This window comes from Lygodium microphyllum, chromosome 16 (assembly GCF_053477565.2).
Source record: "Lygodium microphyllum isolate KBCC chromosome 16, Lygodium_microphyllum_v1.1.10, whole genome shotgun sequence".
NCBI lineage: Eukaryota > Viridiplantae > Streptophyta > Polypodiopsida > Schizaeales > Lygodiaceae > Lygodium > Lygodium microphyllum.
In genome coordinates this window covers 118,865,264-118,879,561 of record NC_141150.1, presented here as the reverse complement: position 1 = coordinate 118,879,561, position 14,298 = coordinate 118,865,264, and positions in this window count along the sequence as shown.

Genomic DNA, 14,298 nt, shown 5'->3' with positions numbered 1-14,298 from the left:
CCTTCTAATTATCTTTCGAAGGAATTATTTATAGGTTCTCGCATGGTGCTGAAGGGTATCACTATTGATTAGAGTTCATATCTCCTCGCTAAAATGGATTAGTATTTTATTCAAGTCATGAGGGGTGATGCGATTAATGTCACATTTTGTTCCTACCTTTATGTTTTCTTGATATGCAGCCCTTCTGCGAAGGAAATTCCCTCACTACTGAGATTGATTCTCCAATGGTTCCTCCTCCTACTATTGAAGATCTTGTTGTCATCATTGAGGATACTGATCCTCCTCCTTTGGTCATTCAAAGGAAATGTCTTAAGCGAGTGGCTAAATCAATACCAATTTCCACTGCTTTAGTTCCAGCTCCTATCCAATCTTGTAGTCAGCTGCCTGCTTTCCTTACAACATCCAATCTTTTTCAGAGCACATAGAGATGGTACTCTAGATATTTCAATTCCTTCTATGGAATGTTTGGTGACAAGAGATGCAATTCCATTTCTATGCAAAGACATTCAAAGCTATATTATTGAACTCTCAATTACCGCATGTATTTAGCAACTCTATTATTCTTTTTATGAGGAGGTACAACCATCCAAGGAGGAGTTGAACAAGGCTAACACTGAGCTAACCTTTGCCACAGAAAAATTTTCTAACCTATTTACACATATGGAGTAACAGAGTAAGGTAATTGATGCCCATAAAGAAGAGATGCCTACTTTGCAAGCTCAATTGGCAGATATAAAATCTAAAGTAGTTAGTGTGACTGAGGAGAGGGATAGGTTATTGAAGGAATCCCAATAGCTAAAAGCTTTGATAGTTGTCCAAATGGAAAATCTCAAATCACCCAACACTATCATAGATTAGAATAATACTCAATTTCAATAGCCTAAGGAACAATTAGTTTAGTTCCATTCTACTTCACAGAGTCCTTCTGTGCAGCTAGTTCCTTCCTTATCCCTTGCAGATTTAGCTATTCTTCAAAGAAATATGACATTATGTCCTTTATTCCAAGATAAGGTGGAAATACTTCAGTCAATAATGGATTTTTTATGGACTTTTTTTGAGCAGTTCCAGAATTTATTCCTCAAGATCACTCCTTTGTGCACCATCAACAACATAAGATGGTATTTTATATTAAGCTTTCCATGATGGATTTATCTCCTCCAGAGGATAGCTGGAGTGGAGCTTGGTCTTCTAATTTATTCTAAGGTGGTTAGAATGGTCTTTGAAGATTCAGTGACTCCAAATACTATGCTTATGTCTTACATGTACTTGCGAGGTGATTTGCTAATCCTTTCTTGATCCTAAATGATGAAGATTTGTCTTGGTATGCAAGAGATATGGTATTACAAGCTATTTTATATGTCATACATTTGGAGTTGCATACAGAGCACATGTTCCAAACATATTCTTCCAATGTGATTGATTTTTCTAAAACTTCTTGGCATACAATGATTGATTCTATGATTTTGAATCAATGTCAAACCGAAGTATCTGCTCATGTACAAAACACTATCTAACCGAGGGTGGATCTCTTAGCCCACCTTTTCAAACAACCTCCATTTGATTGATCTTTCTTTGATGCCTATCATTGTAGATCTGTGATAGGACCATCAATGCCTTGCTGATCTTATTATCAATAGATGGCCCATAGATATGAAGCCTACCTTTCTATGTATCAATCTACTCCATAGATTATTCTACCCTTTCTCTTTCAACCCCAAGATGCCCCTCAGATCCCTATTTTCACCGGTTCTTTTATTGAGGATAATGTCTTTTCCCCTCCTCCTTCTTGTTCTTCCCCATCCACATCTATCTTTTCCACTTTTTGAGCATACTTGTTAATAATTTTTTTAGTTGATTTCCCTAAATTAATACCTTATCATTCTTTAACCCATTCCTCCTTTTATGATTTTACTTATCCATCCCTTCACCCTCTCTTGCTCTCTCCCATATCCTACTACTTTTATCCCTAAACCCCCTTAGTTGGTTAGTGGTTATACATGCTTTAATCTCAAGATCCTTAGACGATGAGGATAGAGTTCAACAGATTTCTTAACAATACCTCAAATAAATTGGTTGTTGATTCCAGGGGAATGGATAACTGCCCACCAAGCTTTTTAGAATTATCTGCACTTTGCTCAAAAGTATTCTCAATCTTCAGATCCTTTAGTGAGACTGAATACTCACTTTGCTTGGTATCTTGCCGACATGCACCAAAAATTGCATAATGATCAGAAGTCAATACCAAAGTTATGTATGAATATGAATGTGGATATTGATTCCCAACCATTGGATATTTTGTATCTTAATGCCCTTTGCTTGCCTAGCTAGATGTGTTGCTTGCAAATTTTCCAAAATCCTCCCAAGACTTTTGCAGATGAATCTCTGTCCATCGATTGCTTCCAAAACCACATTCATTGATATCCTTGGATGTATTTTGATGATTTATAATATTATATCTCTCTTTTGGAGGTGTCATTCAAATGGTTGTTTTGTGTTTAGTGCATGTATTGTGTGTATTATTTGTATGATGGGGCCGTAATTAGATATTCAAACTGTTCGAGAAGATACTTTTTGGAGATTCATGGTGATACTAGATGGATGAATGCAGATGAAGAAACTCTCATATTCTTTAAGAGTTTGTTTAAATTTAGTTGGTTTGATTAAGTATTGTTCACGATCTCTTGTTTTGATATTTTTCCTTGAATAATGGATTATATACCAGTTTTCTTTTCTGAAGATGAAGCTAGAGCCCTTCTTGGTTTTCCTGATTGAATATTTGAAGATAAAGTGATGAGCTATTATTTTGAGCTTTTATTCTCTTTTTCTAAGGTTGCAATGATGCTCTCCCTGATTAAGTGTGAGGATATGTTGAAGATTGATATGACTGTGTTTTTGGCTGTTTTTTGTTGTATTTTTGGGTGATTTTTATATGATTTGAATCACTTTTATTGTAGCTTCAGTTTCCACCACTTTGATCATTTTGTCCTCTTCTTCTAGGTTCTCTTGGTCTTCTTCTTTATTGACTTTGCTTGCATTAGTTACATTACTCTTCATGTTCATGTCCCTCTCAAGCAAAGGTATCATCTTTGAGATTTGCATGATTATCGAGGTAGCTTGGATGTCTTCAAAAGATTCAAATGAGATCATTGATTGCACTTTAGAATAAGTAAGTCTATCCATCCCTACAAGTGGAATAAACAAGTCTCCTATGTAGTTGAAATGAGCAGCAAGAGTAATGCTACTCTTCATGAGAAGCATCCACTTAAAGATCTTCATGTTTGGCATTAGTATGACCAGGAATCAACTTCAAATGACTGAGAATAACCAGAAATCTAGATGATCTTGAATGTGTTCAAAAAACACAAGTGCCAAGAAGCACTAGACTAGTATCAAGAGATACTATGTAATTCAAGCACTTGATGTTGATTCTTGAGCTTTGATTTCTCACTTCCTTTGTTGATTTGAATGAGGCACTGAGTAGATCAGAGTTCTAGATTGTTGGTTGAGCCGCCCAAAGGAATGAGAAATTGAATAGGATTATGAGCTTTGAGCTCATGACCAAAGAGGTATTATGGATGATTATTCTTCATTTTTTCTAATGTACTAGTGTGAGAGAGCATATGTGTGTGAGAGAGAGTATGAGAGATAACCAATTTTCTATGAGAAACATTGTCTCTACATGAGAGAGACTATAAAGACATTGAAGATAAAATCTATGTGATGATTTTCATTCAAAGTTGATAATTCTTTTTTGTTCTCTTGTTCTTTTGATGGATTCTATGAGGAATATGAAGAATATGTTGAAGTTCAGTTGAATCCATGGGATAATTGTTATATGATGTTGCATGACGATTTGAGAAGTTTAGTGTTTTTTCTCTTCTTGTGGTTGATTAAATTATGAAGAACATGCTTGTTGATGATACAATATAGATTTTCTTACAATAGATTCCCCATTTTCTTGGTGTGCCTCTTAAGGCTCCATAAATCAATGAATATTCCAAGAATTTGGAAAGAATAAGGAGTTATAATAAAGTAGATTGTATAGATATTAGTGAAGAATGAGAAAATCCAAAACTTGATCATGAGTCTTTGGCCAAATGAAAGTTGGAGATATGGAATAGCATGTTGTATACTAGTATCTTGAAAATAGGTTGTGTTTTATTTTTCATAAAATAAAGTAAAATATGGTTTAGAATAGAGAGCTATATGCAATCTATATGTGCTAGAATAGGGCCATACATGACTAGTCTTTAGCCAAGATTGCTTTCTTGAGATAAGGAAAATCCTCCATAATCGATGTGGTCTCCAAGAAGCTTGTTCTAGATGTAATCCTCTCCAATTGATCAAATATTCCTTGATCTTTCTTGATCTCAACTTCTTGTCCCGTTGGCCAATTTCCTCAGGCATATATTGAATGATGCCCTTCTCATCCATGGGTGGAAGCTCTTCTACATAATCCAAAGTGGAACCAATAATAGGCTTCAACAAACTCACATGGAAGGCATTGCGAATCCTAGTGGATGAGGGAAGTACCAACCAATATGCCAAGTCACCCACTCTCTTCAAGCCCTTGTAGGGACCATAAAATTGATGAGCCAATTTAATGATAGAACCATCTTTGAGAGTAGCATAATGAGACTTAGGCACTTTCAAAAGCACTAAATCCCCTTTTTGGAACTATAAACTCCACCTTTTTTAATAAGCATAAAGCTTCATTTGAACTTGGGCTTTCTTTAGATTCACTTTACATTGTTGAAGGAGAGCTTACATGAGATCCAATCCTTCCTTTCTTTGGGGGTTGATCTTGTCATTAAAATAATCATAGGAAGAAGGGATACCGTATAGCCATACAAAACCTCGAAAGGTGAAATTGTAATGCTAGAATGAGTGTAGGTATTATAGGCAAACTCAACCAAATGCAACCAGGAACCCCATTCATTCTCTACATAATTTCAAAATTATCTCAAGTTAGTCTCCTACCACTTATTAACCTTCTCTATCTAGCCATCTATTTGAGGATGGTAGGATGTAGCCAAAGGAGCTAATTTGGTGCCCATAGAGTTGAAATATTTAAGGACCCTATGATCACTTTTTACCCTAAATGGGCTACCATGCAAATAGTGATGCCACTTTTTGATTGAATGAAGAATGGCTATTATTTCTTGGTCAAAAACATTAATTGCCACTTCTTATCATTCAGCTCATAGCTCTCAAAGATTACTACCCTATCCTCTTAATATAAAACTATTTCAATGGCCCGCCGACCACTAGCATCACATTGGATAGTAAACTCTTTGGAAAAATTAGGACAAACAAGAATAAGGGCTAAGGTAAGCAAATATTTTAGTTGATTGTATGGCATCCCAAAAGAAAGCTTCTTTCTGTAGCCTGCCTATGTGAGGGATTGTAATAGTCACATAATGTTGGTTAAATCTCCTGTAAAATAAAGAGAGACCAAGAAATCCATGAAGGGAAGTAGTAGTAGTGGGTTTTTAATACATTGCACCTTTTTGGGATTAGCATGAATTCCATTTTTGCTAATAATGTGTCCTAGATATTCCACCTCAATCTACATGAATGAACACTTAATCTCCTTAGTAAAGAACTTATGTTGTCTCAAGACATCAAATACCTTTCTAACATGTGCCAAATGATCTTCTAATGATTTGCTATAGATGATTATGTCATCAAAGAATAGTAGCACAAAGTGAAAGAGGAAAGGATGGAAAATCTTATTTATGAGACTTTGGAAGGTAGCTAGGATGTTTATCAATCCAAATGGTACAACTAAGAAATAACAGAGGTCTTGAAAGTAGTCTTAACTTCATCATCTTGCCTCATGTGAAATTGATGATAGCTAGATTGAAAATATATTCTGATGAAATGTTTTGCTCTTTTCAGCTAATCAAGTATATGATCCACCCTAGGGATAGGATACCTATTCTTCATTGTAAACTTATTGAGATTCTTGTAATCTCAATACACATCCAAAATGATGTATCCTTCTTCTTTACCAAGAGGACTAGGGATACATAAGGTGAGGAACTAGGCTTTATAAATCCCATATCCAACAATTCTTTAATCTCCTTAGCAAATTCTTCTTTTTCACACTTGGAAAGCCTATAGGGTGGTTTATTTTGGATTTGAATAAGGATCTAAACCAATTGGATGATCAACTTGTCTTTTGGGGGGGAATGTTGTAAGTATTTGGAGCATATCTTTGTACTCTTTAAAAGAGCTTTCATGGTTGAATTCTTGGCTAATTCTTTAGGCTGATTTGACACTTCTTTATTAAGATGCAAGATAAAGATTTAAGATATTTTCTTGAATTCTTTTTTGGCATGCTTTGCTTTAATAATCCACAAATCTAGATTCATTCCAAGCATATGAGTTATCCACCACTAACAAACTCTAAGTACAACTGAGAAAATTCTATGATAATTTTTCCTAACTACATCCGACAATCACAATATCAATCAGGCCCATATCCAAATCAATTAAGGGATTCGAATAAGCTTTAAGCATAGAAACTCCATTTGCTACCCATAATTTTTATGGGATACATTTGGTTGCCAATTTTTTCATCTCCATTTTTCACTTGGACTTTGATAGGCTGCCACAAATCAATAGGGAAATACCTTAATCAATCTATGGATAATTTATTGATGAAATTATGGTTACTACCACTATCAACCAAAATGAACACGTTTTTTCCATTAGTGCTCCCTTGGATACAAAGTGTGTTTGGGCTTCTTGATCCTGTCCATGCATACATTGAAACAGAAGTGGTAGCATATGACTCATTAGTCCCTCTTGGATCAAAAGAAATACTACCACCTGGGTCGAAAGGGAAAGTGTCAGCACAATCATATCACAATTCTTTCTCAACATCCTCATTAATACTACCACCAGGGTCTTAAGAGAAAGTGTTAGCAAGATCATAGCACAATTCTTTATCAACATCCTCATTTTCAATGGTAGCCATAAGTACATTTGCATCATCATCATCATCCTTTGAATCTTTAGGAGCTAACATGCTATGAACCTTGGCTTTTGCATTCCTATAAGTATACTTTGCTGCATGATTAGTTTTATACTTCTCACCATGTTTAAAACACAACTCCTTTTCTTTTCTTTCCTTACATAACTCTATGGGAATGGATTTTGGATTGCTCTAGATCAAATGGTGAAGATGACTACCCATTATACTTTGCCAAAACTATTTTGTCCCTTAACTCCCATTCGTGAAAATTTTGTCGTCCCAAAATAGATCGTGATTGGTAAGTATTGGACTTCCAAAATTTGATGATACTTTTCCATAAGGTGCTGAGAAATTTTTGGAAAATTTCCTGAAGACAAAACTCCTTGGTACTTAATGATTTAGCCTATGAACTTGTGGATTACCACCCCTAATAATGCCAAATAGTCATCATTCCTTTGTGAAGTCTCTCTAACGTCATATTGGCTATTAAATATACCTTGACATCCAATATTACCTTAGCTTTGAGGATTAGGATTATGTGGTTGAAGTGGGACTGAATGTTCACTATTTGGCAAAGCTTTTTCTTTTGCATCCTTGTTACCCATTTGCATTTGCATCCATTGGGTAAATTGAGCCATGATTTGTAGATTGAACTCCACTGACTTGTTAATGGAAGACTTTGTTTGGGCTGTTGAATCCACTAATTTATCAATGGAAGACTTCGTTGATGGCTAGAGAAGATCATTTGCTCAAACCTTAAAAGTAACTCTGCCTGTCTATGAGCATGCCTAGTCTCATATTCACACATGGTATCATCGAGAGCATTAAGGTCTGCTTACAATTGAGGATCTTCAAGACTCTCCAGATTTATTTTTCAATATAGAATCTCTAATTTGTTGAGCATATGCATCTTGGGCCTTGTTCTTATCCTTATGATGACTTGCCATGATCCAACATGCCCACTTATTAGGAAACTGACTATAACTTAAGCTAAGAAACTCTGATGGAAATTTTTTTAATTCAAATTGAAGCCAAAAAATACTTCTTCAAGATGAGCACTATCATGCTATAGGAAATTTAAAGCATAAAATCCCATGATCCAATCTTTGTGGCTGTATTGTCCTGTCGTGCATTCTAGCTCGTGTACTTCAATACATTCCAGAAGAGGTGCCAAATAGACTCAGGTTCCCTTGCAAAAACGATAGAGGGGAGATGTTCCAAAGACCTTGTTTCACTTCTCCTAAGTAGAGAGTTTATTCATGACAACTCTCTAGAGTAGAAAATTAAGCTTCCTGGAAGGGGTGGCTCTCCAAACCCTCTTGAACCTCTTCTTTGAGGCTTTAACTTTTGCTCTTGGTGGGTGCCAACTTCTCTAATATGTAGCCACTTTCAAAAAGTGCTCATTTGAAAACCACCTAGTGTCTTTAGGGTTCGCAATGATCCAAAGAAGCTTATGTCTCAATTGTTGGGGTAAAAGGCCCTTGGGCCTGGCCATGTACAGTGACCGCCCATATTCTTTATTCATATATATATATGAAAGTGCAATAAGGTTGTCATAACATTGTTGACATCACCTACATTGTGTGTGCTCTCCCGTGTCTCCTGTATCCCTTTCAACTGGTATTAGAGACACTCTTTCGCGAGCTCTTCCCGCCATCTACACGAGGTATGAGATCTTGTTCTCTCTCACTCTTCAGTCCACACAGGTACAATAGGGTTTACAGGTTGGGGCAGCCATTGATGACCTTCCCCTTGAAGCTTGAAGCTTCGCACCTTGCTTGGCTTGTTGAGGCTTTGTTTGGGCCTTCATTGGCACCTATTGAGCCCCCTTGTGGCTCCCTTGAGCTCCCCCTTCATCAAAAACGTGATCAGCCCCCTTCAGGACAGTTTACGCCATTTTTTGGCAGGCCTTGGATAGCACGTGATCATTCTCCAACTCCCCCACCCACTTGGCTACTCATTGGCACTTGATCTTGGTCCATTGGACCCCTCGACACTTGGCATTCGACCCTAGCACTTGGCATTTGACTTTGCATTGATTTATGGGCTGATTTGCTTCAGTCCAGGACTGTTCACAGACAGTTTACAACAGTGCTACATTAGCATTTTATGTTTGGGCCACATTGGCATTGACATTGGTCGCCCGGTTGGTCCCGAATGCTCCCCGAATGATGTGGGAATGTATGCCTATCATGTGAGATGGTTTTGGAGCTGATCTTGCTCAGCCATTGATTGTTTTACATAGTCCACAGGTAGCCCAAAATAGGGCAACCCCCTGACATTACATTTTATGCTCATGCTACATGGGCATTTGATGCCCGATTATGCCCGGTTGGTGCCTACATGTCTGGGAATGTATGCCTATGAGTTGGCACTTGATTTGAGCTTGGTTTGAGCATTATTTTACTTAGTTTTGGACTGTTATTTGCTGCTGGAAACTTTAGGGCTGAAGCTATTTATGCTACAATTGGGTTATGCCTATTGGTCACACGGGGTGCTCCTGGCTACTCCATATGATGTCATGATGTATTTGGACTATGCCACATGTCTTGTTTATGCTTCGGAATGCTTTTGAGCTGAGATTAGAGCTCGATTTGGGTTTGACTATCGCTTCTTTATAGCTGGCATTCATCTACTATGACATGGTTTATGCCTAGGCTACCCAGTATGGGTTATGATGTCTTGGTAAATGCTTTATGCTTTGGCTGTCGATGGCAGTTGTTTGAGCTCGTCTCGACATTCATTTGAGTATTCCCTTGAGCAGTTGGACATTGACTTGGATTTTTCCGTTACGACTTGGCTTTTTCCGTTACGACCTTGGATGCTATATGGGATTTGATGCTCTAATTATGGATCTTGGCTATTACTTGGATGCACTTACAGGTATTGAGCAGTGAACTGCTCCCTTGTTTTGGCAGTTGCCTATTGAGCTGTGATTGCTCGTTTGCATTTGATATGCGGGATACTTACTGATCAGTGGACTTGGATAGTGCTTGGGATTTACAGTTATGGCCGTCCTGCTTCTTTGTTGTATGGCATCTATGCTATTTGGGCTGCTATTGCCCGTGTATGTCAAGGAGCAGTTGATCTTTATGGCCACCTATGTATGCACATGGTCTGCTGCTATGTATTTTACAGAGCCTCTTACCTGGATGCTTTTACACAGATATTTGGGCTTTTATTGGAGCTTGATTCTTGCAAGTTTATTTGCCACCTCCCGTTCTTGGCTGGACATGTATGTCAGTACATGGTATGAGACACTGTAAAGTTATATATACTCCTATGTTTCGGGGATGCTTATGCATTTATGGCTCCGAGGCATGCTTATGCTTTTATGGCTGTGAGCTACAATGGTTGGATATGTCATGCTTTTGTCTGCTAGGCTTGTCCGTGTGGGAGCTTTTGCATCCATGGTTGATGCCTTTGTGTTCTCCCCTTCTAGTTTGGATGAGTCCCCTTTGCAGTATGCTATGACGAACTTCCAGCTCTTCTAGTCATGCAAACACTTGTCTTGATGAGCCTATTCTCTCTGATGAGAGTTCCCCTGATTCTTTGAGCTCCTTGGATGTATTGGATAACCCTACTCATGCTATTACAGAGCAGTTGTCCTCTTCTACAATTTTTACAGGTTCTGTTTGCTTTCATTGTGGAAAGACAAGGCATGTGAAGCATAAATGCTTCAAGTGGATTAGAGAGCAAAAAAGATTGTGCCGCACTAGACATGAGAGCAGAATCAGTGATACAGTAGGTGAGACCACTGTTGACTCTTGGCATCTTGTTACCCTACAGATTACTTGCTCAGTGATACGGCCTATACCTTTGATTGGCTTTTAGACAATATGGCATCTTGTCATGTTACTCCGCATAGAGCTTGGTTCTCTTCTTACAGGGAGGTTGACGGATGTATTTCTTTAGGCCTTGAGTAGAATTGTTATGTTATTGGTACAGGGGATATACACTTGGCTTTGCCAAATGGGTCTTCTCTTATGCTCCATGATGTCTTGCATATACCTACGCTCAGTAAGAGCCCCTGATCTCTATCAGTCAGTTGCATGGTGCAAGATATTATGTCTCTCTTGGGGATACTTCATGGAAAATCCATCGTGGTTGCTTGGTATTGGCCAGAGGCGCTAGATATAGTAGTGATTATGTAGTGCATATCTCTCATGTGGGAGTTTCTATGGTTACAATTACGCAGATACCATATGCATTGTTATGGCATTGTCGCCTAGACCATGTACGACATATTGAGATGGATGCTTTATGTGATATGGGCTTATTGCCTGCTCTTCCCCATGCTACTTGCCCTCATTGTACTCATGGTCCGTGCAGAGCCTCTTTGGCTTATGGTGATCGTGTGAGGCATGCTCCTCTAGATCTAGTCCACGTTGCAGTATATGGACCTATGCCTTCCCAGTCACTTGGTGGAGCGTCATATTTTGTGACCTTCATGGATCATGCTACCCACCGTACGAATTAAGGATGCTATTACTATGCTTGACAGGTTTATGGATTTTGCTGGAACCGGGCCTAAATGCTTGCAGATGGATTATGAGAGTCGTGCTATCTCTCCCAACTTACAAATCTCTAGTCAGCAATATGGCATTGATTTCTTATGCCCACAGTATTATGGGATTGCTCATGGCATGTGCATGACTTTATAGGTAAAGGTTGCTTCTATGCTTACCACAACTAGGTTGTCTTATGGCTTTAGGGCTGAGACCCTTACGACGGCAGTCTACTTGGTTAATCAAATGTCGTGTTTCTCTTTGGATATTATTACTCCGCATGAGGCATGGAGTGGCATGAGACCCTCCTATGATCACTTGAGGATGTTTGGCTGCCAGGCATCTGTCAGTATGCCACATGAGCCTATGTCACACAGATGCATAATCCTTGGTTATGGAGATGGTGACTTTACGGCTTACAGGTTTTGGGATTTAGATGCCCAATAGGTTCTACGCAGTCGTCATGCTATCTTTTATGAGATGCATACACCTCTCACGCCTCTTGATGCGCATTTAGTGCGCTTTATTGGCTGATTCTACAACCGTATGTCAGTCTTCCACTTTGCTGAGGCCGCATACTATCTTGAGACCCCGTTTGACTTGTGTCCGCTCTCTATAACTAGTCCACTACAAGCAGTGCAAGAAAAATAAGAACATTAGCATTAACATTGGCATGTAGGTTGGCTTGCCAGATTTATAAACTAATCAAAATCATCACCAAATCTATAGACTCCTTAGAGTAGAAAATGTGCAAATTATTGCCGCAATATCAACACCATTGCACCGTGAATCTCACCATGAGCGCAAACTTCATTGAAAGGAACTCTAGTGAAGAGACCTAACACATCAAGCTAGAGATGGCAAGGATCCAAGAGCTTAGCAATTGTAAATAAAACCTTATTGAAAGGATTACATACAACATAAAAATTAGAAAACATCCCCTTTGTAGCCACTAGATTCCTCACCATAAACTATTTGTAGTACTACCAAGCCATGAGACATGAAGGTGGAATTAGAAGAGTTTAGAGGGATGTCAAGAAGAAGCCGAATCTTGTATGTATAGAATCCAATGAGTGTACTTTCCATTTGAAAGCAAAAATGTGGTTTTCTACCAAACCCACCACAACTTCTATCACCCTCACACCCTTCAAAGAAAATATCCACCAGTGGAAGATGATCTACTTTACAAGTGGAAAAATTGGATTCAACACAAAGTGTGTGCAAACTTTTATCATTGGTTGCTTTTAAAGAATAAAATTTATTTCCATGAACTTCTTCCACTAGCATGAACGCCCATGGTAGATCTCCAAATTATTAAAACTTATGTTACCATAGTGTGAACTCGACCTTAGATATGAGACAACCCCTGGCCAAGATCACCAATATTAACAAATGTTTGTTTATGGGTTGATGAAAAGTATTTTCTGTTAAAACCTTGGACTTAATGGTTGTTTAGATATTGGCAAATGGGAAAATCCAATCAAGATTGAAAAGGCTGGAAAACAAAGATACAATGCTAAAATGTTAAATTAGAGCTAATATTGGGAGGTATTGTAGCTATTATCTCAAGACGACTCTCTATCATATGGCAACACCTACAAAATGAATTAGGGCCTTCTATTCGCAGCTCCACATTCCTTTGTACCAAGATTCTTCTTGCTTTAGTCCCACTTCTTGATGTGTTGTCCACCAATGGCCACCATTATCACTTCTTGCCACAACTCCACCTTGCTCCACCACCAAGCTAGGACTTGTGGCTTGTGGTCCTTCAAGACTCTCTTGCCTCTATTACACACACCAACTTACTACTTGTGGCTCGTATATGCAAGCAAGGGCTAAGAGGGCCTTAGAGACTATATGCAATGTAGTCATCACAAGCTCCATTTTCTCTCAAAGGAAAAGAAAACATAATGAAAGCTTAAGAGCACTTGACCATCTACAAAGGATAAAGAGAACCTCAAAGTGAAGTACTAGCCAAGTTGATAGCAAGGCAAATGCTTCTATGTACCATGACAAGGGTTGATTAAAGAGTTTCAAAAACTAGATTATTGAGGTATTTGTATTTGATTCCAACTCTTCAATATTGAACAAGCCAACTTATCTTAAAAAGCTGCTAACCAAAAAGAGTTCTAGACTTTTGAAACCATTCGAAAGGCATGTAGAGGGTCTACATTGGAGTAACAACACCTCTCGATAAGAAGGTTTTCATAGAAACTAAGTGCATGAGTAAGCATCTCTACCTAGGTAAAAGTGCCAATAAGGTGATGCCTTCAAAAAGTAAAACACGCCCAACCCTGATTTAGTGATCATTTTGCATAGAATATGCATTTTCTAAAGCCAATTAAAGTTGTGATACAATTTTTTATGTACTACCTAAAAGCTTAATGCGAGTCAAACAAGTAAGCCATGTAAATATATTTATATTTTGGATTTAACATTGCATCGTATGACCCTTAGTAGCAAAGGGTAGCAAAAAAAAGTGCATGCTTGCTGCACAATCCATTGTGCATCAAGACAATTGTGGTGATGAGTAAATAGAACATTTCTTTCATTGTACATCAAAACTATCATGATGGTAGAGAAACACTTTTACGAGAATGGCCTACCATTGAAGAGGGCAGCATGAGGGTCCCCACTCTATCCTATAACCCTCTAAATCGTAGATTATATTAGTTTGATATTTAGTGACTATTTGAAGCTTATAGCTAAGCCATAACTCTCAGATTTTTGGGTACAAAAGCTTCTACCTGCTTAATCTGTGTGTTCCGAGTAAAGCAGGCTTTGCATTTTCCCCTTTTGCTCTTACAC